At 43.2% G+C, this 27,835-nt stretch overlaps 1 protein-coding gene across 1 annotated transcript in view; it reads right to left on the bottom strand.

Moving 5' to 3' along the window:
- NAPEPLD (N-acyl phosphatidylethanolamine phospholipase D) overlaps window positions 1-6,929 on the bottom strand; it is a 47,470-nt gene extending 40,541 nt beyond the window's left edge. The window contains exon 1 of the mRNA XM_060157238.1: window positions 6,865-6,929. The gene's annotated coding sequence lies outside the window, so the exon portion shown is untranslated. The remainder of the gene's footprint in view (window positions 1-6,864) is intronic.
- Between the last annotated feature and the right edge of the window lie 20,906 nt (window positions 6,930-27,835).

The raw sequence follows: 27,835 nt of genomic DNA on the forward strand, positions 1-27,835 counted from the left end.
ATGGCCGATGCGATCGAAGCAGAAGTCTTATATAGGAAAGGGAGGCATTCTGGTTTCTTCCTGCATCCTGCTGCCCGGAGCCATCTTGAGCCATGAGTATCATGGCCACTTCTAGGAATGGCGTAGACGACTAGGACTTCAGACAGAGACCACGTACCAAGCCTGGACCTTGCAACTCTGGACCTCCCCAAACTAATCCTAACTGATACAATGACCATAACTTGGAAGTTTAGGGAAGCTATAAAAACACACAAAGTAACTATCCAAAAACAGAGCCTTCCTGATCCAAACATGGGTACACAGAGCAGCACACATGACTACTATAGGTATATCGTCTATTGAGCACTATATGTGTCAGACATTTTATACACATTCATTATCTCATTTAATCCTCACAACATTCCCTCAAGGTAGATAGATATTATCCTCACGTCACACGTGACATACCAGAGGTTCACAGAGGTTAATAATTTACCTGAAGTCAAAAAGCTGGTAACAGTTGGACCTGGAAATCCAGCCCAAGTTGATCAGACTCCAAAATCCATGCTCTTTCCACTAATCATGTTGAATATGCACGGAAAATCCAATAATTTTATCTTAAACAGATCCCTAGGTTCTAAAGTTAGTTGCATACAGCCAACAGTATGGTCTCAGTGACAAGGCTAGCCTTTCTTGCTTTCAACAATGTCTTTTTTCTCCAATGTCTCTTTTATCCCCTTTCAAAGTAAAAAGCACTTAGTAGACACTCAATAAATACCAGTTCCCTTATTTTTCTTTTTATAAATGTACTTATTTATTTATATTTTATTATTTTTTTTTTGGCTGTGTTGGGTCTTCGTTGCGGCGAGCGGGGGCTACTCTTCATTGCGGTGCGTGGGCTTCTCATCGCAGTGGCTTCTCTTGTTGCAGAGCACAGGCTCTAGGCGCGCGGGATTCAGCAGTTGTGGCTCGTGGGCTTCTAGAGTCAGGCGCAGTAGTTGTGGCACACAGGCTCAGTTGCTCTGGGGCATGTGGGATCTTCCCAGACCAGGGCTCGAACCTGTGTCCCCTGCATTGGCAGGTAGATTCTTAACCAGTGCACCACCAGGGAAGCCCTATAATTGCCCTTTTAATATTACATGGCGATTTCAAATGATGTAACTATTCTATTTAATTGCTAAATTATTTTCGTTTAAAATTACACAGAAAAGAATAAATTAGTCCTATATTTCAGTCATATAAACAGAAAATATACATGGGGCCTTGAAGATACTTTCCTTGCCTTGAAAAGATGCCTTTGAGTTCATCCAGCATATAACCACCTGGCATTTTATCCTTCCAGCTGGAAGAATTTTTAATCAAGTCCAATGAAGAGACACTTTCAGGTAAGAGGATCAACACCTCGGGGCTTTCCCAGTTTTAGCACTGAAAGTCCTATATCCTGGGAATGCCCTCAGTTCTGGGAAAACCTGAAAGATTGATCACTCTGCAGCCTCAGGGTACCATATATATGCATAGTAATGCCTTCAACAAAATGTGGGCAGTGTATACTAAATTGGAGATGAGCTTTATTATAAAGTATGATTTTAAGATATTTGGGCAGCTAAGCAAAAAGAAATTATAAAGCTCTACATAATCGTGCTTAACCAAGAGAATGTTGCCGAGAACATCAGACGTTTATGCCAAATTCTTCTGTGATGATATTCGATACACGCTCCAGCATTCACATTCACCAGTTAAAACATGGGCTCCGAAAGGCACGCATACATTTACACACGATGGACAGTTTGTCTACATATAAAATTGAGACACTATATGAGGAAAGAATAAGAAAGGAATGGACTTTCAAGTAAGAATTTTAAAGTACGAACGGTCCCCGACTTACAACGGTCCAACTTATGATTTTTTGACTTTACAATGGTGCAAAAGCGATACGCATTCAGTAGAAACACTACTTCGAACTGTGAATTTTGATCTTTTCCCGGGCTAGTAATATGTGAACCAAAAGATACTCTCTTCCCTTGCTGGGCAGAGGCAGCAAGTCACAGCTCCCAGTGGGTGACTGGGGTCGCTGGCTAGCAATCACCAGGGTAAACGACCCATACACTTACAACCATTCTGTTTTTCACCTTTACTATAGTATTCAATAAAGTACATGGGATATACAACACTTTCCTATAAAACAGGCTTTGTGTCAGACTGTAGACTAATGTAAGTGTTCAGAGCATGCTTAAAGTAGGCTACGCTATGATGTCCGATAGATTAGGTGTATTAAATGCATTTTCAAATTATGGTATTTTCAACTTCAGTCATGTTTATGAAGAAGTAACCCCATCGTAAGTCAGGAAGATCTGTACCTCATCTCTGTGAAATGGTGGAAACATTTAATTTTGACACTTCACTTTTGTGGCATCATGAGAGGCTAAAAACTCTTGCAAGAGTAGAAATACGAGAGACTTCCCTAGTGGCACAGTAGCTAAGAATCTGCCTGCCAGTGCAGGGGACACAGGTTCGAGCCCTCGTCCAGGAAGATCCCACATGCAGCAGAGCAACTAAGCCCCTGTCCCACAACTACTGAGCCTGTGCTCTAGAGCCCGCGAGCCACAACTACTGAAGCCAGCGCACCCTAGAGCCCGTGCTCCGCAACGAGAAGCCACCGCAATGAGAAGCCCGCGCACCACAATGAAGAGTAGCTCCTGCTCGCCGCAACTAGAGAAAGCCTGTGCACAGCAGCAAAGACTCAACGCAGCCAAAAAAAAAAAAAAGTAGAAACAGGAAATCTGTAAGTTAAGGGGTTGGACCAGCCGCATACGAAGGTCCTTTCTAACTTGAACACTCCATGACCCAAGTCGTCATACTGTGACCCCTTTCTTTTACAGGAGAAGCAAGTCAGGGCAGAGAGGTACATGGCACTCCAAGGGTCCAGCTCTGTCTGGTGATGGAGCCTGGACTGCTGATTAGCCATATTCTCACCTGAATTATGCCTAGAAACACTTAGAACCAACAGAGCATGTGGTCAGCATGGGGAGATAAATGATACATTTCACCTCATGGTGGGTATTTCACTTAGTTTAGCTCATAAACAGATAAACTAGCCTCAAGTTTAAAAAAGAACTTCGAGCTCAGAAATTCTTTAAACCATCATTAGTTACTTCAACCACAGAATAGCACAATACAGATAGTAGTACTTTGCATTAACTCTCTAAAGAAGCCAAAGGAATGAACACAGTAACTTGAAAAGAAAACGAACATCTTTGTAGTTTGAAAGACCTTCAAAATACAGAAAACAACTTTCAAAACAAATTATTCTGTCATCCAGTTTTCCTAGCAACAGGATCTTTTGTGCGCAAATCAAGTGTCTGCCCATTTTAAGGGGTGCCAGAACAATGAGGAAGCTTGGTTTTCCTATACTCTGGCCATTTCATTCTTGTAACTGAGAGAGATTACAGAGAAGCACAGAAGTCTACAGGCATTTTTTGCTGTCCCTTAAATCTGGGAAGGCCCTCAAATTAGATAAACAGGAAAATCTACTGCCCCCGAGGGGAAAGGTGAATTGTTCTAGGTAGCAGGCGTATACTGAGTTGATTTTCAATCATTTCTGAATTTATGCTGATCCATCTAGATGTCAGCCCTGTGCCCCCATAGCCAGGGGTACTTACCATTCACACCCAACAGGTTTAGGGCTGCAACTTATGGCTGTGATGCTGACCAAAGTTTGCTGATCCCAACCACTATTACCTTGGCTTCAGTTGGTACCACCTCCTTTCTAATAAGCAGCAGCTGTGCATACACGTACTGGGCCAAAGGCCAGGGCTGTTGTGCTAAGGAACCCTGGGTAAATTACTAAAATCTCCCAGGCTCTCAGTTTCCTGTTTCCCTCATAGGTGGAAGGGCATTAATAATCTCACATATTGTACGTCTCTAAAACCAAAGTAAATATAAATATATACAAGAATACTTGAAAGAGCTTTGTAAATTATAAAGTTATAATACATTATTTAACCAGCTGAGTTGGCAAAAGACTATCTCTGACATAACAAGACTGCCCCTGGGGATATATGAGTTCATACATAATCTATCACAAAAGTCTGTTAATAAAATATTTACTTTGTTATAAGGTAGAAACTAACAAACCATTGTAAAGCAATTATACTGCAATAAAGATGTTAAAAATAAAGTATTAAAAAATTTAAATACACAATAAATGCTTATTAAATTCAAAAGACAAGTCAATGAAAGCTCTATAGATATAGATAGGTAGAATTTTTTGGTATTCTAGCAGTTAGAATAGCACATTACTTGACTCTCATGCTGGAAATCACATGGGTGATTTTTTAATGCCAGTTTTACATATGCCCTCACAGGCCTTCAGGATAAAGGTGCTCGTTAACCATTAATTATGTGCTCAATCCATTTCCCTAGTAATACTTCAACGAAAACATTTTTTATTCGTAGGCATTTCAATCTAAAATGCCCAGATCAACACAGTCCTTCAGCTACAGCCATATTCTAATTTACGAAAAAAAAGAGCAGAATGGAATGGAAAAACCCACTATATCTGTTAGGTAGTTAGACATTAGCAGCAAGGAGGTGACAGTGGCGAAAAGAGGGGACTAGTGGAATTACACCCCGACCATCTGACGACCCTCCCCTGACTCCACCCAGAACGGGGGAAACTATGGTGTTGTGGCGAGCAATTTATCCTGATAAAGAGGGAGCACAGTAACACAAGGGGACTTCCCCGGGCTGTGCGTGCCCAGACTAGACAGGCGTGTAACCTAGAGTAAACCAAACTCGTTATACCATCATTATAATAAAATCTGCAGGTGGTTTTGCCATCCCCCTTGGGCTTTTCTTAGCGAATCGAGGGTAAGGGCATGCGCAATAAGGAACTTGTTACCTAGCTCGGGGCTGTCAATCAAATAATGACCTCCTGTCACTCACCCACGATTGCGCCCCGCCTCCTCGCAGAGCGCTCCTTATAAACACCCTTAAGCCTGCACAAGAGCTCCTGGCTTCACTTCTTAGAAACAGCCCGCTCTCCCTCTGAGAGTGTAATTATGCTTTAATAAAACTCTGCGTTGTGCTTAAGCCCTAAGTGGTAGTCTGCAATTCTTTGCATGCTATCACAAGGACCGAGATTGCTGGTCCGGGTCTTCCGGTGACCTCCTCGGTTGAAGCTATTTTGACACTACCCACGCCAGCCCGGTAACATAGCTACAGCTATCTACCACTACAATGAAAAAGCAGAATAAAACAACACAATTAAAGGCAAATAGTACTTTGTCAAACACGGACAACATGTTCTTAAAAATTTCCCCAATTTCCCAAGCTCACTAATACTCAAAGTAACATAATACCCTTTTCATACAGGATGATTGTATCATCTAAAGCATAACCAAAACCCAAACCCGATGACGGAATGCTTATATTAAAATATCAGTCAGTTGTAATTGAATAATTTAAAAATTAAATTTTGCAATATGAAATCTGTACAATTTGAAATTGTGAAGGAAGATAAGAGTATGAGAAATACACTATTCTCATCCCTTGGAGACATGAAATTCTTGCAGCAGGAAAGCCTGCAGAATGTAATGAAATAAAACCTGAAAATTGCGACAATATCTTCAGTTAACTAACAGTTGGAATTGAAATCAATATCTCTCTTACATTTTAAACAGGCCCTAAATTTCTTCTCCAGCAGATCTAAATTTTCTTGCAACAAAATCAGACTACTGTGGGAAATAGGTAATCTTTTTAAAGATTACATAACTTCTTTCTAAATGATATCGACGTCTGCAGCTAAATCAAAACCAGTGAAACTGAAAATAGAAATGGAACTGCTAGATATCCATTCTTAACAAAGATGTAAATTATTTCTTAATTTCCAGACAGCTGTATCTCAGGAATGACTTTCTCATTAACTTAATTAGAATTATCAAATAGCAAACACTTGATGCTAATTAGCCAAAATAAACCAGGTGAGTCATATTACAACATATATAGAACAACTGCAGTAAAGACAAGGCCGAAAACCTAGCTACTTTTTGAAGGTTAACTTTTCTCATACTCAATATTTTCCAGGTTCAACTGAGATGTGATGCATCTCAGACTCGGGAGCCTGTATAAGCGTATTTATCTCAACTACCAGAATTACAGCTGAAAAATAAAAAAACTATCTGAATACCTGGTCTGAAAAGCCTGCAATAATATTCAATTTGAGAAACAAACGACCACCGAACAGAAAACTCAAGAAAGCGCCGGCTTCCACCACCTCGCCGCACCTTGCTCCAATCTTTCGCTCATTTCCATTCCATGGTTAGTTTAAGATAAAACGGGAGAAACCTGGTAGAACGGATTTTTAGAAATAAATACTACAGGTGAAGCAGAAATAAATTGCTCCAAGGAAGTTGTCCACCCACTCATTTACGTACAACCAAAAAATACACCCACATGTATTCCAATCGGTGAAGATGCAACCTCGTGATTTGCAGAGGAGATTGGACTTAGAACAAATCCCAGGGACGGCTACTCTCCCAAGCGAAAAAAATCATGTGGCTCTTCATCCAGGCAGCCTCAGAGATGCGGGCTCCGCACCTCGTGAGGTGCGGAAATTCAAACGAATCCCTGCCACTCACAAGTGCAGCATCTCCGAGATGAGGCAGGGCTTGGGAGCAGGGACCCACCCACATTCCGCTCTACTCCCGGAAGAGTCCAAGCAGCCCCAAGCTGGGGAGTGCGGACCGTTCCACCCAGAGACCGAGAGGAAGCAAGCGGAGCCGGGCGAAGGAAAGGCGCTGGAGGGGGGAGGGGGGGGCAGGGAGGCGGGCGCTAGCGGGGGGGGGGGCAGGGAGGCAGGGAAGCGGGCACGGAGCGTGGGCTCACCTGACGCGATGGTCGGTCAGGCGCGCGCGCCGCCGCCGCCTCTGCTGCTGCTCTTCGGCCACGGGCCACAGCGCCGCCGGACACAGCGCCCCAGCGCAGCGGAAAGGGCGACGGTGGCCGGCGCCCGGGTTCCTCCGCCCCCGGCCCCGCAGCGCCGGCTCCGCCGAGGGCGTTAACAGCTGCAGGCAGCGCCTCAGCGCTCGCCGCCTCACCATCCTGGGGGCGAGCCGGCGCCGCATCCGAGGCCCACTGGGCGCCCCCACGCCGCGCGGGGCCCTGGCCGAGCTAGATTCCGCTCCACGTTGCCCGGTCACTCACTCATTGTGTCCTTCGAATCTGGCAGCCCCGCCAGCGTCAGCTCCGCGCCGTCCGCCGCTCAGGCCTTTATCAAGATGGCCGCCCACCCCTCCCAGGCCCCGGCTCCGAGGCCTTGTTGGCGACGCCGCGGCACGTTTCGCCCTTCCTAGCCGGGCCCATGCCTCTCTCGCACTCTGCGCGAGCCCTTCTGACACCAAATTTGCTGTCCTGTCCTAGACCCAGAAGCTAAATATCAGATCGCGTGAACAGCTTCAAGAACACCCTCCCTAATTGCTAAAATTAAATGGGATCTTGGGGGCCTCTCGTAGCCTGCGTGATCGTAGTAGACCAGCACCTGGTAGCAGGATACTTACAACCTATGGTGCCACGAGCCTCGTAGCGAAGAAACCAAACTAATTTGAAGTCTGTACAGTAGGTATTGAATATTCATGGCAAGCATTGCCTTGTCACGGTCTGTGCTCATTATTAAAAAGATGTCACAGCTTCCTGGTATACACAGTTCTCATCTAAATTTGTTTTAAAAAAATCTCAGGATGATGACAACAGAGCACCAAATTATGATTCCCAGCTTTTCCCAGGTTTTCCTTTTTGAACTACAGGATGAAATTTACTGTTTCAATAAGTAATTTAAGAATAGACAGATGGAAATAGAATTCAATAATGGGTGGCTGGGCAAAGAGATTCCTCTATAAGAGTCCTCGGGGGTGTGTCCACGGGCCAGAAAGAAATGCCCTCTGTCTGGGACTACGAATGCAGATAGGACTGGTGGAAAATGCAAACCGAACTGTTTTGCAATTTGAAAGTGACCGAGCCAGTGTAATAGCGTAGGAATGTAAAGAAGATTATGCCAGGTATGGACTTTCACCCCCTCAGGGTAGCTTGCAGCTGTTGCTGAATCTTATTAAGTGTGATTAAGAGCTGCTTGCTTGCTCGTGGGCTGGGCCGAGACTGCACTCACTCAGTGGTACCTCAGGTGCAACAGGAAAAAAAAGACACAGCGCTACAAACCCAAACTGTAAATTGAAGCTACTGTTAGCTCAGGAGGTCTTCACAATGCTCTTGGCTAAGGAACTTTAAAAAGATGCCCTCTGTTCCCCTCATCTCAATTCTTTATGATGATTTTCAAACATACAGAAAATAGAGATGCCTTTTTGTTACACCGTTTGAATAAATTGCAGACAACAAAATCAATCACCCCTAAATATTTCAGCCTGCCTCTTCTAAAGAAAGGACGTTCGCCTCAATCACAATACCGTTAGCACACCTAAGGAAACAATTCCCTGATACCATTTAATGTTCAGTCCAGTTTCAAGTTTGTGTGATTGTCCCAAGAATGACTTTATAGCCTTTTTTTCCTGAACTAGGCTTATTAACTGCCTAGGCTCATGCATTGCATTCGCTTATTATGTTGTTTAACAAGCAATTTGAAACGTTCGCTTGATAACTCTTCTCTACAAACTTACAGATAAATGGAGACAAATGTTTACAGCTTGTTTTTCACTGAGAGCAGGTGCTTTTGATAAGCACATTTATGTAGACCAGGAAAGTCTAGGAGGAATGAATAGTAACCTTTTAGTACAACACAGAGATTATAATTGAAGCTGTATTAATTAATGTTTATGCTTTCTAAACATAAACTTTTATGTAGTTTACTACATAAACTTTATGGATTGTGTTGTAATTTCTACTTGACTTCCAAAGCTTAATTTTTCTAGACAATGAAAAGCTGTTTAGTAAAACAATTTCTATCACTCCAGGGAAAACCTCTAGCTTGCCCTGCTTCGCAGTACAGAGCAGAATGAACACTGTGCCTTTCACTCATGGTTTAATTTTAGATCCTGACCTGCTGAACTGGGTTTTATTTGTCCTTCCTTCTTACGCCACCCCTAGGAAGTCAGGCATTCAGCATATAACTGTTTGTCTTTTAAACTGTCACTGTTAAAACAACAGGCGTAAAATGGAGTCACTTATGCTAAGCTCCACATCACCAAATGGAGACTCAGAATGTCACCCTCTCCCAGAATAGGAATCTTAAATCAGTCCATCAGGAATCACCTGGTCAGCACTAGTTAATCGGCCTGATAGGCCCGTGCCATCCCCTAAAGGAAAGTGACCTGTCACAACCAATCCACTTTCTGCTATTTTAACTTCCTGGTCCACTCCCTTCTGCCTGTAAAGGTCTTTCATTTTGTACAACTCCTTGGAGCTTCTATCTGCTAAATGAGATGCTGCCCAATTCATGTATCATTGAAAAAAGCCTATAAGATCTTGAAAATTTACTCAGTTGAATTTGTTTTAACATTACTTCATTTTTAAATGTTAATTAATGCTGTAAAGAAGAGGGGCAAATTTACAAGGTTCCCTTAAAGTGGCTGGTGGCCAAGGCAACGTTTCTGGAGACTAGTATTAAATGAGCTTATTTTATTTATTTTTTTAAGATTTTTTCGATGTGGACCATTTCTTCAAGTCTTAATTGAATTTGTTACAATATTGCCTCTGTTTTGTTTTGGGTTTTTCTTTTTTTTTTTTGGCTGCGAGGCATGTGGGATCCCAGCTCCCCAGTCAGGCATTGAACCCGCAACCCCTGCATTGGAAGGTGAAATTCCAACCACTGGACTGCCAGGGAAGTCCCAAATGAGCTTATTTTAAATACTTCACAAAATGTTAGTTAAATTACTTCTGGGAAACCACATATAAACCAATTTTAGCACAACAGCTCATCTGTAAAGTGAGTTCTGCAGTCAGTACTGTCCTTTCCTCTCCCAGCTCCAGGCCAAAAGGCACAGAGGACTAGAGCACAGCGTGACTACTTACTAGAGGGCTTTAATTCAATGTGTATTTATAGCAGCACCTGTGGAATTCAGTTAACTACTGAGTTCACTTCCAGTTAAATCAAAATTTATTTGCATGATCATTAACAATCTATAGATAACTCCGAAAAGCAATAAGGCAGCTAACTTCTAAATCAGTGCTCTGCCATTAACTACCTCTTCGACCTTGGAAAATACCCTTCCCACCTCACCAGGCCCCCACTCCTACCCTCCAAAATGACTGAGTTTCCGTGGCCACTTGCAGTTGTAACATTTGGTGACTCAAGATTTTGGGGGAAAATATGTGAAGACAGCATGCTGATTACAGGGGGAGTTGGATTACATTAGGCCAATGGTCAGGAAAATTTGACCTGAGGGCCAAATCTCGCCTGCCCCCTGGTTTGTTTTGTTTTTGATTCAAACTATTTTTTTTTCAGAATATAAAGTTCTCAACATGTATATTATAGTGATACTTTTTCACTTCTTGTATTGGGGTAAAAAACACATAACATAAAAATGGTTAAGGTGGTAAATTTTCAATGTACAGTTCAGTAGCATTAAGTATATTCACATTGTTGGGAAACAGATCTCCAGAATTTTTTCATCTTGCAAATCTAAAACTCTATACCCATTAAACAATACCCCTTCTTCCCCTACCCCCTGGCCTTGGTAACCACCATTCTATTTTCTGTTTATGTGGATTTGACTATTTAAATACCTCATCCAAATGGAATTATCCAGTATTTGGTTTTTTTGTGACTGACTTATTTCTCTTAGCATAATCTTCTCAAGGTTCATCCATGTTGTATTGCAGCACGTGACAAGATTTTCTTCCTTTCTTTAAGGCTGAATAATATTCCATTTGCCACATTTTATTTATCCATTCATCCATCAATGGACATTTGGGTTGCTTCCACCTCTTAACTACTGTGAATGGTGCTGCTATGAACATGCGTGTGCAAATCTCTCTTCAAGACCCTGCCTCCCATTTTTTCAAACATATACCCAGAGGTGGGATTGCTAGATCATATGGCAATTCTCTTTTTTGAGGAACCTCAATACTGCTTTATTGATCTGAAACAAATAGACTGCCAGATATTTCTCCAGCAAAGATGGACTTGGTATCAGCAGAGAACTGCAGTTCAGGGTCTGCAACCATGGTGAGCCATGTGCAAGTCTCCGTATAGCAAGGGAAGGAGCACACTTTTATAGAAGAGAAAAGGAAGTTGGGAGGGCTCAGTAAACAGTCCATGACTTCTCATTGGCTGAATCCTTGTCAGGAAAGTAGAAAGTAGAGTCTTTCTTCTTCCTGTTGGGCTCTACTATCATTGCAGGGTGAGAGAGCTCTCCCTTCTGATCTCCCAACTCTATTTAATTGAGGTTTCCGTTTATTAAATTTTTAATACTTTCCATAGTGGCTACATCATTTTACAATTCCACCAATAGTGCACAAGTGTTTCAATGTCTCTATATCGTCATCAACACTTGTCATTTTCTGTTTTCTAGATATTAGCCATCCTAATGGGTATGAGGTGATATCTCATTGTGATTTTGATTTGTATTTCTCTGATGATTAGGAATCTTGAACATCTTTTTGTATACTTGCTGGCCATTTATATATCATCTTTAGAGAAATGTCTATTGAAGTCCTTTGCCCATTTTTAAATTGAGTTATTTGATTTTTTGTTGTTGAGTTATATGATTCTTTTTATATTCTGGGTATGATTTGCAAATATTTTCTTCCATTCCATAGGTTGCCTTTTCACTCCATTAGCTGTGTCCTTGATGCACTGAAGTTTGTTTGATAGAGACCCATTTGTCTATTCTTACTTTTGTTTCCTGTGCTTTTACTCTCATATCTAAGAAATCATTGCCAAGTCAAATGTCATGTTTTTCTTCTATTTTCTTCAGTAGTTTTATAGTTTTAGGTTGCCACCTGTTTTTGTATGGCCTGTGAGCTAAGAATGACTTTTTTACAGTTTTACATGTTGGGGGAAAAAAATCAAAATCAAAAATAATATTTTGCAATACCTGAAAATTACGTAAGGTTCAAATTTCAGGGTTCATAAAAAAGTTTTATTGACATAAAGCCACATAAACTCATTTACATATCACCTGACTACTTTTGCACTGCAGGGGGCAGAGCTGAGTTGTTGCAACAGAGACATATGACCCACAAAGCCTAAAATATTTACTATCTGACCTTTTACCAAAAGTTTGCTGACCTCTGTGTTAGACTATTTTTAATCATGAAACTTTAGATGCATTTAAAAAGGAAAAGTGAAAGAGGAAACCAAAGTCACCAATACATATGTATTTTGTGATTAAGAAAAATTATTAGATTTCCAGGGGTTTTTTGAACTTTTATATTTGAGTTTATTCTTCATTTAACTTTTAAAACACCAGTTTTAACTTTAAAAACACTGCTTGTGTTGAATATAGACTTCAATTTTTAATCCTTATTAGACTGCCAGGAGGAATCCACTGACAAATTAACCAGAAGAACATGGGAAGACCCGCCGTGGTTTTCTCCAATGAGAGAGGAGCCCTCCTACACCTAAGTGGTTCAAAGAATATGACTTGAGGGAAGTCTTCTGGGCACACTGATTGTGAAATATCACTCATTCTTTGTTCTCGTACTTTTTTGCTAATGTTATTTTGGGTTCCCATGCAAATGAACTACACAGTTACAACAAAAGATTGGAATTTAGAATATAGAATCAAATATTTTCCAAAATCTAAACACCAAAAACTGACTGTTAATGTTGAAGGCATTAAGTCTTATTTATCCTCTTCACCCTAACTAAATATTCTATCTTATGAAGGTTGGGCCCTAAGGTAGATACTTTCCTAATGACTTGTTGGATTAATTGAACTTCTTTTTACATTCAGTTTGCTGCCCAAAGAAACTTGACTTGATTCCTTCACATTATGATGCTTTCATTGCACTGCTTTGTGCAATGTGTGCGGCACCTCTGATTTAGGCGTTGCTATTCATAGCAGTGAGTGTAGCTCTGGCCAGACCTGCCACTAGCATATACAGAGCCCAAGGCAAGAGTATTAACAAGAGACATATTCTACCTATCTAATTATTTAAAAGTCATAAATCAAGCTGACACATGGTTAAGTAAAACATATTTGATCCTCCTACCCTGACAAAGTACATAAAGACAAGGAAGCCCAGGTTCTTTGGAGCTCTCAGCCTCCCCAGAGTTCTCCACCAGACCCTGGCCATCCGTCTGGGAGAGCTGGCCTTTGGTCCGTGATATCAGCTCCAGAGCTTTGCTCTGTGCCGTGATGGCCTGGAGCTTACCCATATGAACCCTTCCCCATATCTAAGTTCCTTCCATTCCCCAAAGAGCCACCCCTTGGCCACCCATGGGCCTTGCTGCCTGACCTCAGGAGGATGGACATGGGGAAGAGGTTCGTGCACGCCCTGGAAGCAAGCTTGGGAGCATTTTGGCAGGACTCCAAATTCCTGGGTACCTGGAGAGCATTTAGACAGGTCCCTGTGGCACACCTGAGGAGAGGTGCAGCCAAAGGAGGCCAGAGTGGGCTCTCAAGCACAGGGCTTTTTACCTGGGTCTAAGGGTAAAAGACTCAGAACAGTCTTCAGCATGTCCCGAACTGTACACACAGCCAATCCAGAATCAAAAACTATGAACCTCCCGCATCTGTAAAACAGTCGACTCAGCTAGTCACGTGGCTCTACCACCATTGATTCAGTGAAAAAATTTTCAGGAGTCCCTTAACCCTTTTTAAATTGCCAACCACATTTCCAGCACAACGTTAATTCAACTTGGATGGCATGTATTATGGGCAGGGAGAGAAAAGACTTCTTCTGGCCTTCTTCCCCCCAAACCCCTCTGGTATCTGATTGTCTAGAGGCTGAGCAACTAATGAGGGTTACTTGTCCCAGTCCTTCCCATCTACCCCTAAATTCCCAAATCTCCAGCCACAAAGAGGTGTGTGTAATCTGCTTCCAATTCAAGAACAAAGAATACTGCTCTCTGTGGTAAACTGAAGAATCCTCTCTTCCCCAGAAAATATTCACCTCCTAAGCCCCAGAATCTGTGAATGTTACCTATGTGGCAAAAGAGACTTACCCATGTCATCAAGGATCTTAAGATGGGGAGATTAGCCTGGATTATCCAGGTGGGCCCTAAATGTAATCACAAGGGTCCTTAGAAGAGGGAGGGTAGAAGGTCAAAGAGAGAAGGCAAGGCACTTCCCTGGTTGTGCAGTGGTTAAGAATCTGCCTGCCAATGCAGGGGACACGGGTTCGATCCCTGGTCTGGGAAGATCCCACGTGCTGCGGAGCAGCTAAGCCTGTGCACCACAACTACTGAGCCTGTGCTCTACAGCCCGTGAGCCACAACTACTGAGCCCACATGCCTAGAGTCTGGGAAGAGCCCACATGCCATGGAGCAACTAAGCCCGTGCGCCACAATTACTGAGCCTTTGTGCCACAACTACTGAAGCCCGCGCACCTAGAGCCTGTGCTCCGCAACAAGAGAAGCCACCGCAATGATTAGAAGCCTGCACACTGCAGCGAAGAGTAGGCCCGTTTGCTGCAACTAGAGAAAGCCTACGCACAGCAACAAAGACCCAACGCAGCCAAAAATAAATAAATTAATTTTTTAAAAAAAGAAAAAAGAAGGCAATGTGGCAACAGCAGCAGGGATTGGTGTGATGCAGTCACAGCCAAGGAAGGTGTGCAGCCTCTGGAAGAAACCAGCCTTGCTGACACACTGAGTTTAGCCCAGTGAAAATGATTTTGGCTTTTGGCCTCCAGAACCATAAGAAAATATATAAATGTGTATAAATCACCAAATTTAAGGTACTTTGTTACAGTAGCAATGGAAAACCAACACATTCTCCTTTAAGCAGTCTTTGAACTGTGATAACTATAACTATATATATATATATATATATATATAAAGTATTTGTCCATTAGCATAACACTCATGAGTAGACACATATGTCTAAACTCTATACTGTGACTTCCAGGTTGAGCTCTGAAAGACCCAATTTCCAGGCTTTAGAGGATCAAATTTCCAGGCTGGTGCTAGGAGTCATGGTTGGAAGATTCAGAGAAAGGAGCAGAAGTCCTAGTGTTGGGAGATATTGGTAGGGAAGCAAAATTTACCAAACCAAAATGTGTCTCTTGGCGTGAGGAAGGAACAGAAGACTCGGGAAGTTTTTCTTTGCAACTCTCACTTAACTGCCTGAAAGAATTTAGATAGAGGGCCTATTCCAGGAAAGAACCATCACCAGAGGTATCTATAGTATAATATGAACTAGGTGTGGTAGACAAGGGAGGAACCTAGCAAAGTCTATTAAAATTCCCCTTTGTGTCCCATTGTTGGTTTGGCCCAGCAAACATTTATTTATTGATACTAAACATTTGCTCTCTTCATTCTTCCTATGAATTTACTTCTTTACTTTTGAAGTCCCAGACCCCTACTCCCTTCTCCTTGGCCCAGGATGACATATATACCTCATTTTACTTGGTTCTTTGGAATTTCCTGTGGATTCCCTGTATGTTCATAATTAAATTTTTTTTCTCCTGTTAATCTGTCTTATGTCATTTTAATTATTCAACCAGCCAAAAGAACTAAAAGGGGAAGTGGGAAATTTTTTCCCCTCCCGACAGATTGCTTCTGGTCCTGCCATGAACATGTCATTAAGCACCCTGAGCCTCTGTGAGGTTAACCTGCACAATCACTAAGATCCCTTCCAATTCTAAAATTCGGAGCTGTAGCAAAACATGGTCTCCCTCCGAATTTCACATTCACATGTTACTGCTGTTACAATCGCTCTCCAGCCAACCTTTCCAGCCTCCCTGTCCACCACGAAGCCTGCATGTCAACCACACACACATCCGAGCTTTTGCACACATTGCTTCTTCTGCTTAAAATTATCTTCCCTGGGACTTCCCTGGTGGCACAGTGGTTAAGAATTTGCCTGCCAATACAAGGGACACGAGTTCGATCCCTGGTCCGGGAAGATCCCACATGCCGCGGAGCAACTAAGCCCATGTGCCACAACTACTGAGCCTGCGTGCCACAACTGCTGAAGCCCGCTTGCCTAGAGCCCATGCTCTGCAACAAGAGAAGCCACCACAATGAGAAGCATGTGCACTGCAACGAAGACCCAACATAGCCAAAAATAAATAAAATAAAATAAATAAATTTATTTTAAAAAAAAGAATTTATCTTCCCTGGCTTCACCCCTGAGCACTCAGGCTCATCCCTCAAATCAAGAATCACCACCTTTGAGGAGCTCTCCCACCTTCTCAAAGCAGAATGGTCATCTCTGCCTTGGTGCTGTCAGAGAACTATTAAAGCAGGTAGCAAATTATAGTATGACTCTTTGTTTCCATTTCTGTTTCCCAAACCAGAATGTGGGCTACTCACATGCAGACACTCTGCCTGATCCATACGTATACCTCTAGCACCTACTCCTGTGCTTGGCACACAGCAGACACTCCTATCGTGTCTGTGGACTGAATAAATGAATGATGATTCCCTGAATTCTGCAGAGCCTACTTGGGACTGGGCAGGAGTGGGATGTGGGGAGAGATGGAAAAGAAGTACAAGAGGACAGGAAATTTATGTTTCTACAAGACTTTCAGAGCCTTGGAGAAAAAGCTGAGTCTGATGTGTGCGATGATTTAGTTCAAGGCTGTCCTCAGATATTCATTGTACATGCAATCTAGCATCTCTCTTGACCTTGCTTCAAAGTCAGTTTTTAAGTGGAGTTATCAGTATGAGCTACCTTGCACAGCAATCTGCTGATTAGAAGCTCTTAACTGGGGCAGATGGCAGGGAGCCATGTATGATCTGTCAGCTTTGCATCCTCGTGTGCCCCTAGGCAGAGGCTACAACTTTAGAATTTTATGGTAGCTAGTTGACAACTCTGGCCTTATAGACCATTCTGAGTAACAACTCATAAAACCGTCTACATTCAGTGTTCTTTCTTAGACATAAGAAATACCCTCCCCCTACTCCTTGAGTGATCTGGATATGTCTTCCATCTTCTTGATACAAAGTACAAAGGACAAACGTACTCAGAAAACCTCCTTAAAGTGGAAATGAGGTTATCATTTCCACACACCTTAGAAAACCTATGAAGTCTTTTCACAATATATAGACTGATGATAATTTACAATGTGTCCTTGATCATGCATCTCTTTTTTTTTTTTTTGTGGTACCCGGGCCTCTCACTGTTGTGGCCCCTCCCGTTGCGGAGCACAGGCTCCGGATGCACAGGCTCAGCAGCCATGGCTCACGGGCCCAGCCGCTCCGCGGCATGTGGGATCTTCCCAGACAGGGGCACGAATCCGTGTCCCCTGTGTCGGCAGGCGGACTCTCAACCACTGCGCCACCAGGGAAGCCCCATTGCCTCTCTCTTTATGATGTAGTCATCTCTGTATGTTCCTTTGCTGTTTCATTCCATATACTTGTGTCATTTTAGAATTTTACATTTGAGATTCAGCTTATTATTTAAAGGCACCACTTACTGTACCTTTTTCATGTACCAGACACTATGCTAAGGGCTTTACAAATCTTATTTAATCCTCATAACAAACTCAGGCACTAAGCATTATTATACTGTTTTTATAGAGGACAAAGCTAAGATTTTGAGAGGCTAATTAACTTTCCTGAGGGCACAAACCTAGTAAGATGTGGATGCAAGAGCCAGGCCTGTGTCTGTTGGAGAGTTCCTCTTCTCTCTGTTTCAATTCTTCTTAAAAAAAATAGTTAATTTATAATAGTATATTAGTTTCAGGTGTACAGCATAGTGAGTCAGTATTTTTACAGATTGTACTCCATTAAAAGTTATTAGAAAATAATGGCTATAACTTCCTGTGTTGTAACATATATCTTTGTTACTTACCTACTTTATACATAGTAGTTTTATCAATCCCATACCCATATTTGCACCTCCTCCCTCCCCTCTCCCCACTGGTAACTCCTAGTTTGTTTGCTGTCTGTGAGTCTGTTTCTGTTTTGCTATATACATTCATTTGTTTTGTTTGTAGATTCCACATATAAGTGATACCATGTAGTATTTGCCTTTCTGTCTGACTTATTTTGCCAACAGGATATTCTCTAGGTCCACCCACATTGCTACAAATGGGAGAATTTTATTCTTTTTTTATGACTGAGTAGTATTTTATTGTATGTGTATATACACACACACAATGTGTGTGTGTGTGTGTGTATATATATATATATATATATATATGCCACATCTTCTTTATCCATTCATCTCTTGATGGGCACTTGGATTGCTTCTACATCTTGGCTATTGTAAAGAGGCTGTTATGAACACTGAGGTGCATGTATCTCTTCAAATTAGTGTTTTCATTTTTCCAGATATATACCCAGGAATGGACTTGCTGGGTCATACGGTAGTTCTATTTTTTAGGGTTTTTTTTTGTTTTTTGTTTGTTTGTTTGTTTTCAGTACGCGGGCCTCTCACTGTTGTAGCCTCTCCCGTTGCGGAGCACAGGCTCCGGACGCGCAGGCTCAGCGGCCATGGCTCACGGGCCCAGCCGCTTCGCTGCATGTGGGATCTTCCGGGACTGGGGCATGAACCCGCATCCCCTGCATCGGCAGGCGGACTCTCAACCACTGCGCCACCAGGGAAGCCCTAGTTTTTAGTTTTTTGAGGAAACTCCAAACTGTTTTCCATAGTGGTTGCACCAATTTATATTCCCACCAACAGTGTACAAAGGTTTCCTTTTCTCCACATCTTCACCAACATTTGTTATTTGTGGTCTTTTTGATGATGGCCATTCTGACAGATGCGAGGTGATATCTCATTGTGGATTTGATTTGCATTTCTCTAATAATTAGTGATACTGAGCATCTTTTCATGTGCCTGTTAGCCATTTGTATGTCTTCTTTGGAAAAATGTCTATTCAGGTCTTCTGCCCATTTCTTGATTGGGTTGTTTGTTTTCTTGATATTGAGTTGTATGAACTGTTTATGTATTTTGGATATTAACCCCTTATTGGCTATATCATTTGCAAATATTTTCTCCCACTCCAAAGGTTGTCTTTTCATTTTATCAATGGTTTCCTTTGCTGTGCAAAAGCTTTTCAGTTTAATTAGGTCCCATTTGTTTCTTTTTCCTTTTATTTCTTTTGTCTTAGGAGACAGATCCAAAAAAATATTGCTATGATTTATGTGAGAGAGTCCTCTGCCTATGTTCTCTTCTAGGAATTTTACGGTTTCAGGTCTTACATTGAGGTCTTTAATCCATTTAGAATTTATTTTTGTATATGGTGAGAGGAAATGTTCTAATCTGTTTTACATGTAGTTGTCCAGTTTTCCCAGCACCACTTATTGAAAAGACTGTCTTTTCTCCATAGTATATTCTGGCCACCTTTTTCATAGATTAATTGACCATAGGCATAGGGGTTTATTTCTGGGCTCTGTTCTGTTCCATTGGTCCATGTGTCTGGTTTTGTGCCAGTACCATGCTGTTTTGATTACTGTAGCTCTGTAGTAGTCTGACGCCAGGCAGTGTGATTGCCCCAGCTCTGTTCTTTTTTTTCAAAATTGCTTTGGCAATTCTGGGTCTTTTGTGGTTCCATATGAATTTTAGGATTATTCGTTTTAGTTCTGTGAAAAATGTCACAGGTATTCTGATTGGAATTGACTTAAATCTGTAGACTGCTTTGGGTAGTATGGTCATTTTAACAATTTTGATTCTTCCAGTACAAAAGCGTGGGACATCTTTTTACTTCTTTGTATCATGTTCACTTTCCTTCATTAGTGTTTTATAGTTTTCAGAGTATAGGTCTTTCACCTCCTTGGCTAAATTTATTCCTAGGTATTTTACTCTTTTTGATGTGATTTTAAACAGGATTTTTAAAAAACTTTTTCTGATGACTCATTATTCGGGCAGGTGGGGCCCACATGGACTCTCAGCAGTGTGTGAGCTATGGTCGAGCGATTGCCATCAGAGATTTGGGATGCTTCTGATACACGGCTTGAGTTAGCGCTAAGGAGAGCCATCACTGCCCCACCTAGGCTCTGCCCTGGGTCCGGGTCACATCTGTGTCCCATGATCAAGTCTTCTCCCTGGTCGTGGCCACCCCAGATCCAGTGCTGTGCTGTGGCGTGGAGTGAGCAGGTCACAGAAACCTGGGGGCCATTAGAGCAGACTTCTCTCCACCCTGCCTCGAGGGCAAGCCAGCATGCACGCTCCTCATGCGTGGAGTCCAGGCTTCCCACAGACTCTGTTAGTCTTGGCAGTCCTCCCACCAGCCAGAGGGGCTCATCTCCCCTTCGTAGGACCCCAGGACCAGTGCATCCAATCTGCGGCCCTCACCACTCACACCCCAGGGCAGGTGTCTGCCTGTGCAATCTCCCTTTTTTTCTGAGTCCCCTCCCAGAGGCATGGATCCTGACACAATTGCTTTTCTTCCCTTCCTACTGGATTACGTGTGGATCTTCTTACAGCCTTGGTTGTACGGGGGTCCTTCTGTTTCTAGTAAGTTTTCAGTGAGAACTGTTCCACACGTAGATGTATTTTTGACTTGTTTGTGGAGGGAGGTGAAATCTACGCCCTCTTCTCCTCCATCTTCATGGATCTCCTCTTTGTTTTAGTTCTTGAAGTCAGAGAGAGCAAAGCTAGAGCCCTAAGGACTGACTACATGGATCCAGGCCAGAAATGAAATATAGGTTTATGACGTAAATGAACACTGAGGGGGAGATAAGTGGAAATTACAATGCTTCTTAGAAATTCAGATTAACCTACAGCCCCTGTCATGTTCTGTGCCATCATTAAGGTGAAACTTTGACTGTGGATTAGGTTTTATTTATTCCTTTAAAAAATACAATAAAAACAAGATCTGTATTGTATCCTACAACCTAGTTCTTCTGTGGAAGGATAAGGACTTCTGAGAGGATGTCCAACACAACCGTAGTGAGCTTAGGATTCATGGAATGTCCCCAATTTGCAATGACAGTCTGAGATTCACTCTTGGGTTGGTCTACAGGAAGCTACCCAACTCCCAAAGAGCAAGAATCATAGACTTCAGTGGTTTCCCAGATGTCTATGGATAAGAACAGCTGATTGCATTAAGATCACTGGGAAAGTATGTTTCAAATACAAACAGATAGGCCTCACCCAGGAGAGGTTTTGGTAATAACAACTAACACTAACAGTGTTTACTATGTTCCATGCACTGTTTTAAGCATTTTACAAGCAGTTACTCATTTAACTTGCTTAACAATGCTGTGAGGTAAATACTATTATTGTCATCACCATCTATCAACAATGAAACTGAGGCACAGAGAGGTTAAGGAACTTGCCCAAGGTCACCTAGCCATTCGGGGGCTCAGCCAGACTTGAACATAAGCTGTCTGGCTCCAGATCTGCACTTTTAACCTGTATGCTATACTCTCCATAATCTATGTTAACGAGTTGTCCAGGTGATTCTGATGTGCATCAAGGCTTGGAAATCCTGACAAACCTCGATGATATCTGAATCTCCTCTTACAACCCTGTACCCAGCAGTCTCTCAGCTAGGGTTGAAAGCCAACCACCACAGGACAGTCTATTTTTGAATGTCCAGTCACTAGCTATAGCAACCTCTGCTTCATGGAGACTAAGACATATCCTGGGAAGAAGCATATAGGATGGAGAGAGTGTGGAAATAAGGTGATGTACTGTACTGGCTCATACGGCTTGGAAGAGCTGTTTGTGTGCATCTCTTCCCAACACTGTGTTTAATGGCGTTATGTTGGTAGCTTGAAGTCCACCCTGATGGGAGAATTTATACCACAGAAGTCAGCACACACCACAAAACAAGGCTTCCTTTCCCCCAAAGAGCCAATAGTTAAACATTTACCAGCACACCACTGGATATATGGCCTCATCCCAGCTCAACCACCTATTGGCTACATCACTTCAGGCACATTGTTTAAAACTTCCCAAGCTTCATTGTTCTCATTTGTAAATATGGGAGGAATGACAGCTACGGAAATCAAATGAGGTAAGAAATGTGGAAGCATTGGCACAGTTTTGAAAAGATGAATAAAGAATAGGCACTTTAGGGCTTCCCTGGTGGCGCAGTGGTTGAGGGTCCGCCTGCCGATGCAGGGGACACGGGTTCGTGCCCCGGTCCGGGAAGATCCCACGTGCCGCGGAGCGGCTGGGCCCGTGAGCCATGGCTGCTGGGCCTGTGCGTCCGGAGCCTGTGCTCCGCAACGGGAGAGGCCACAACAGTGAGAGGCCCGCATACCGCAAAAAAAAAAAAAAAAAAAGGCGCTTTACAATAATGTTCCTTTTTCTTCCCATTCCCCAATTGCTCCCCAACAATGAAAGACATCTGTCAAATTCCTCCACGTCTTCTCTTTCCCAAGCTCAAATTTCTTTCAATTGTTACTCACTTTTCAGTGTTTCCAGATCCTTTTTCATATTGGGATACATGAGACAGAGATCACAGCTGTAGCTCCCTTTGGGAAGGGTTTTGGCTATTTCTCTGAGTCCCCAAAGAGCACTTGTGCTCTCAGGGTGGTCAGCTGCCCTTCCTGGTCCAGCTCACTCTGCTTGCAGCCCCTCTGCCTGCAGCTTGGGCCTGTGCCAGACATTCTGTTGCTTTCACTACTATTAGTGGTGCACTAGAGCCCAAGAAAATCATATTTTTGTGGCAAAGGGGGAAGACCACTCCTATTCCCATATGATTTGATTATCTTTCACAAGTACCAAGGATGTGTTGCTTAGACCCCAAAGGCCCCCAAGTCTTGAAGATTTTGTGAAATTGCTGTTTAGTTGTTTTACTCCCAATCCTTCTCCATAGGAATCAGGTATGAATTTGAAGGGGAGGGATCGCCTGAATCAGGAGCTAAATTCAAGTGACAAAACTTAAGCCCAGACCACTCCTTGCAACACGTAAGGCTTTGCAACTGGGCCAAGGTTAGCTGCCTGACTCTTCCTTTTGGTTCTGTTCTCTCAAGAGGTTCATTTGTCCATCAACCAGCCAGACAAACCCATGCCAGTCTGACTTCCAGTGGTGAGCTCACATAGACTCAGCTTGGGGGCTCCTACAGAATTCCTCATGAAGCAGGTACCCAGAGCTGAATACCATATTCCAGGCAGTGTGGATATGCAGCATGGAGAGGGAAGATCCCTTCTCCAGGGTGGAACCCTATAGTTTTATAAAAGTTGCCTAAGATGGAATTACTTTTCAAAAAATCATCACACTGTTATTACCTGCTCTATAAAAAATAAAACTAAATTAAAAAAATCATCACACTGTTTTTAATATAAACTGAACTTGCCGTTTGCAAAAAGATTGTTTTTAGGTTGCGGCTTACTTATATCTTCCACTAATCTCCTATTTGTATGGTGGATTCTTTGAACATAAATGGAGAGCTTTTAAGTCTATACCTATGAAACCTTAATGTATTGCATTAGGCCCATCACCCCAGCCTATTGAGCCTATCATCTTAGGTTACAGTTTGGTCTCTGTCAAATATCCTTTCATGTGGCAAAAACGTGACTAAGGTGATCGGTTTTTACTGAAAGGTATAAGAAAAAGACCTCTTGGACAACCAGACAAATGTTTGTCATTTACGACACAGCAGTAACTCTCCTGGCTCAAAACATCTTTGGTAACCTGAGCAATCCAAATGCTAGTGACACTATTTTGGAGGCCCCAAATCTGTCTTTGTTTTTCTCTCTCTGCTTTTTTATTCACTTTGCTTCTACTGCCCCCTTTGCTGCTGCTGATTTCTACTGGCTTCCCTCTATATCTTGGATTCAAAATGCCCTTAATGTGAATCTGATGGGGTCTGATAGTCACCACACAATCTGTGGGGCAGATTTCTCATGCGGACCACTCACAGGCCACTGCTCTGTCGTGATTAGCTTAACCGAGGATTTTCGCTAGAATAGCCATTAGCCCACTCAGATGTGGCTGACACAATGAAGTCACTTGACAAAAATGTGTTCATTCAACAGATATTAATTGGTCACCTACTGTGTGCCAACTGTTGTCATAGTGGCTGGTGGTATACACCAAGTCCCTGCTCTCAGGGAGCACCCATAAAAAGAAAGCCAGTAATTTGACAAAAATTTAGTGGTAAGTGCTATTATATATATACATAGAAGAGGTAATGAGAGAGACTGGGCTGGGGGAAGGGATTAGAGAGAGTTGACAGGGAAGACCTCTTTGAAAAGATAAAATTTAAGCTAAGACTTAAATGATGAAGAGTTACTCTTGTCAAAAATCTCTGTAAGCGTATTCTCACACATTCCAGAGAAGTCTAGCAAAGGTCTGAGTATGGGAATGAGGCTGGTGTCCAGGAACAGAAAGGAGGCCAGTGTGGTCGAACTACGGGGCCTAAGGGGAAGAGAGGCAGAAGATAAAATTGGAAAGGCAGGCAGAGGCCACATCATTTAGGAGCCACTTAGGAGTTTTAAATATGGAATGTGTGTTGTGGGTGGGAAGCATGATCTGGTTTAAAGAAGATCAGAATGTGGCACCATCAGAAGGTACTGCCTGGAAATGCTTATTCAAGGTGTCTGGCCCTGGCAGCCACTTAGCATTTCATATGTTGTTCAGTCCACTCATCCAGAAATTCCTGTCCCTCCATCTTTCTGTCACTTATGACTTTCTTTAAATAAACTTATTTATTTTTGGCTGTGTTGGGTCTTCATCGCTGCGTGCGGGCTTTCTCTAGTTGCGGCGAGTGGGAGCTACTCTTCATTGTGGTGCGCGGGCTTCTCACTACGGTGGCTTCTCTTGTTGTGGAGCACAGGCTCTAGGTGCGTGGGCTTCAGTAGTTGTGGCACACGGGTTCAGTAGTTGTGGCTCACGGGCTTAGTTGCTCTGTGGCATGTGGGATCTTCCTGGACCAGGGCTCGAACCCGTGTCCCCTGCACTGGCAGGCGGATTCTTAACCACTGTGCCACCAAGGAAGTCCCCGCTTATGCCTTTATAAGCGTGCTTTTCAATATTCTCATCCAGGTTATGATATGAACGTTGCTTAAGAGAGCATCTGAAGGTCCCAGCCATCAGCGATAATGGAAAAATCCGAAACCAAGGTCCAGATCACAGTACAGGAGGGTGGGCTGAATGACCAAGGGGATCGCTCAACTTTCCTCCCCATGCTCTCCCCCACCCCACTGAAAGAGTGAAAACCTGTCGGGAGCTAAAACATGAAAAAAAATCAGCTCAAACTGAAAAAGAAAAAAGGGGGGAAAAAAAGCAGCCCTGCTGTCATTCAGGCTGGGAGGATGAACACAGAGCCAGCTGCAGAGTTAACAGGAAGCACTGCTCCCCGCCAGTCTTATGGCAGCTGTAAAACGCCACATCCCTCCTCTTTGAATGGCTGCTTCTTTCCTTCCGAGGGTGTCCCAACCCATCTTATTATTTCCATATCTCACTGGGGATTCCTAATTGCTAAATAGCCCTCCATTCATGGCAGCACCCACCACCTGGTTTACTTCTTCTCTTAAACTCACAGCAGAAACAGCATCCAATACAGAGCTGTTCCTTGCTTCCCTTACGCCCCCCTCAGAATCCTTCAGAAGGAACCTCAGACTTACAAAATGCTTCCCTCCTCCCTCTCTTTAGTGCTCTCCCTCACTGCGCGGGGTCAGTAAATCTGGTTTTGTGGGACCACAGGTTTGTGCCTGGGCATCTTAATACCCTGCTCACTCTGACCCCTCCCTGTTTCCTTTCCCCTAGTGACTCTGAAATATAGTCCTGGGGAGGTAGTCATTCAATTTTAAAACTGAGATACTAGAATTTGAAATTATAAATGATAAAGATGCATTCACCTGTCATCTGTGTGCTATTTGATTAGTGGAGTAGGCAGTGATATTGCTAGTTTTGCTACAGAAGAGGGGGTAGGGGACTGTGTCTTGATGTGCTCTCAGAAGCCCAAGTCCTCATATTCCACCAGGATTCCTGTTCCTATTGGCAATTTCCTTCAACATACACTCTTTTAAAAACTACTCTAGGGGCTTCCCTGGTGGTGCAGTGGTTAAGAACCTGCCTGCCAGTGCAACAGACATGGGTTCGAGCCCTGGCCCAGGAAGATCCCACATGCCGCAGAGCAACTAAGCCCATGCGCCACAACTCCTGAGCCCACGTGCCACAACTACTGAAGCCTGCGCGCCTAAAGCCCGTGCTCCGCAACAAAAGAAGCCACCGCAATGAGAAACCCGCACACCGCAACGAAGGGTAGCCCCGCGCGCAGCAACGAAGACCCAACACAGCCAAAAAAAAAAAAAAAAAAAAAAAAAAAACCACAAAAACAAAAACTACTCTAATTTTGGGACTTCCTCAGTGGTCCCGTGATTAAGACTCCTGCTTCCACTGCAGGGGGCATGGGTTCAATCCCTGGTAGGTGAACTAAGATCCCACACGCCGCATGGCACGGCCAAAAAAAAACCTACTCTAATTTTGTATAAAAAGGGTTCTAATAGCTACCAGCTGATGTTAATTTTTAGGGTTTCCAGAATTAGCAAAATGGCCAGCAAGAATGCTGAAGCTACTACCAGGAACGTTTATGTTTTCTTAAGGTAATGACAGAGTTCACTGTTACTACAATATGGAATTACAAATATATGTTATTGATACTACCGGCTCCATGCTTGACCTTGCTTTTCCACGAATATAGATTTTACTGTTTTAACGTTAATCATAGGTTGCACATATGATGTTGCCCCTAAGAACAAAAAAACTGGAGTCAACTGTGCTCAGATACAGTGCGGAATAAATATGTTCATGGAGTAGAAAGATGGTGGGTTTGGACTCAGATCGTCTTTTCTTAACTCTATGACCTTGGGCTATCACTTATCCTCTGAGCCGCAGTTTCCTCATTTATCAAAGAGATAATTACACCAACTCTCAGGGGTGTTTTGAGGTTAGTGAAAGTACGTGCACAGTGTCTGACATATAGCAGGTGCCCAGCAAGCAGTTGTTATTCTTATGAATATCAGTCCCATCTAGTCCCCAACTACTGAATTCCTGCTCCGACCACAGGGTGATGCCACCTCGCACCCACTCCAGCCCCCACTCCCCACTGGGTGGCTCAGCTCTGCCGGTGTGTAGGCTAATCCTGACTGCAATGTCCAACCATCTTGGCTGTTGGTTTTCTTATCCTCCTGCTTCTGCTTTGAGATCTGGACCTCTGCCCTGTTCCCACAGGCCTGACTCTTGGTGCTCTGTCCAGTGCCAGGTCCCTGTCCTTGGGACCCTCTTGTCAAACCTCCCAACTCTCATAATCCTTCCTCTACCAGGAGGATCGAGGATAACAGTCTCGCTCCCAAAGCCAGTCCAGCAACGCGGTCCTACCACCAGCTAACAAGCCTCCCCGATTCCACTGCTTGGAGTTCCAAATATCATTACCTGTTCTGTCCTTCCGAAGGCCTTGCCCCTCACCTGTTGGGGGATTCCAGCTCCTGGGAGTTAGATCTCCCTTCATCTGGCTTGGGTAATACGTCCTACCTTCTGGAATACACCTTTCTCCTAGTACCTGTTCTCTGAATACCTGTCCCAAGCCAACTATCAGGAATCCCAACGCTGATTCCGGGATGCTGTTCGTCTCTCCTGCCTATTCATAGTGGTAGATGGATCAGGATAGTAGAACCATCATACTGAAGCCTTTAACTTTAACCCTAACCCGTTGTCGTACCCTAACCTGTACCCTAAACCGTACCTGTTGCCTAACCCTAATCCTAACCTTTACCCTAACCCGTACCCTAATCCTAACCCGTACACTAACACTAACCTGTACCCTAACACATATGCTAACCCTAAACCATTGTCATACCCTAACCTGTACCCTAAACCGTACCCGTTC

Source organism: Lagenorhynchus albirostris, chromosome 8 (assembly GCF_949774975.1).
Source record: "Lagenorhynchus albirostris chromosome 8, mLagAlb1.1, whole genome shotgun sequence".
Taxonomy (NCBI): Eukaryota; Metazoa; Chordata; class Mammalia; order Artiodactyla; family Delphinidae; genus Lagenorhynchus; species Lagenorhynchus albirostris.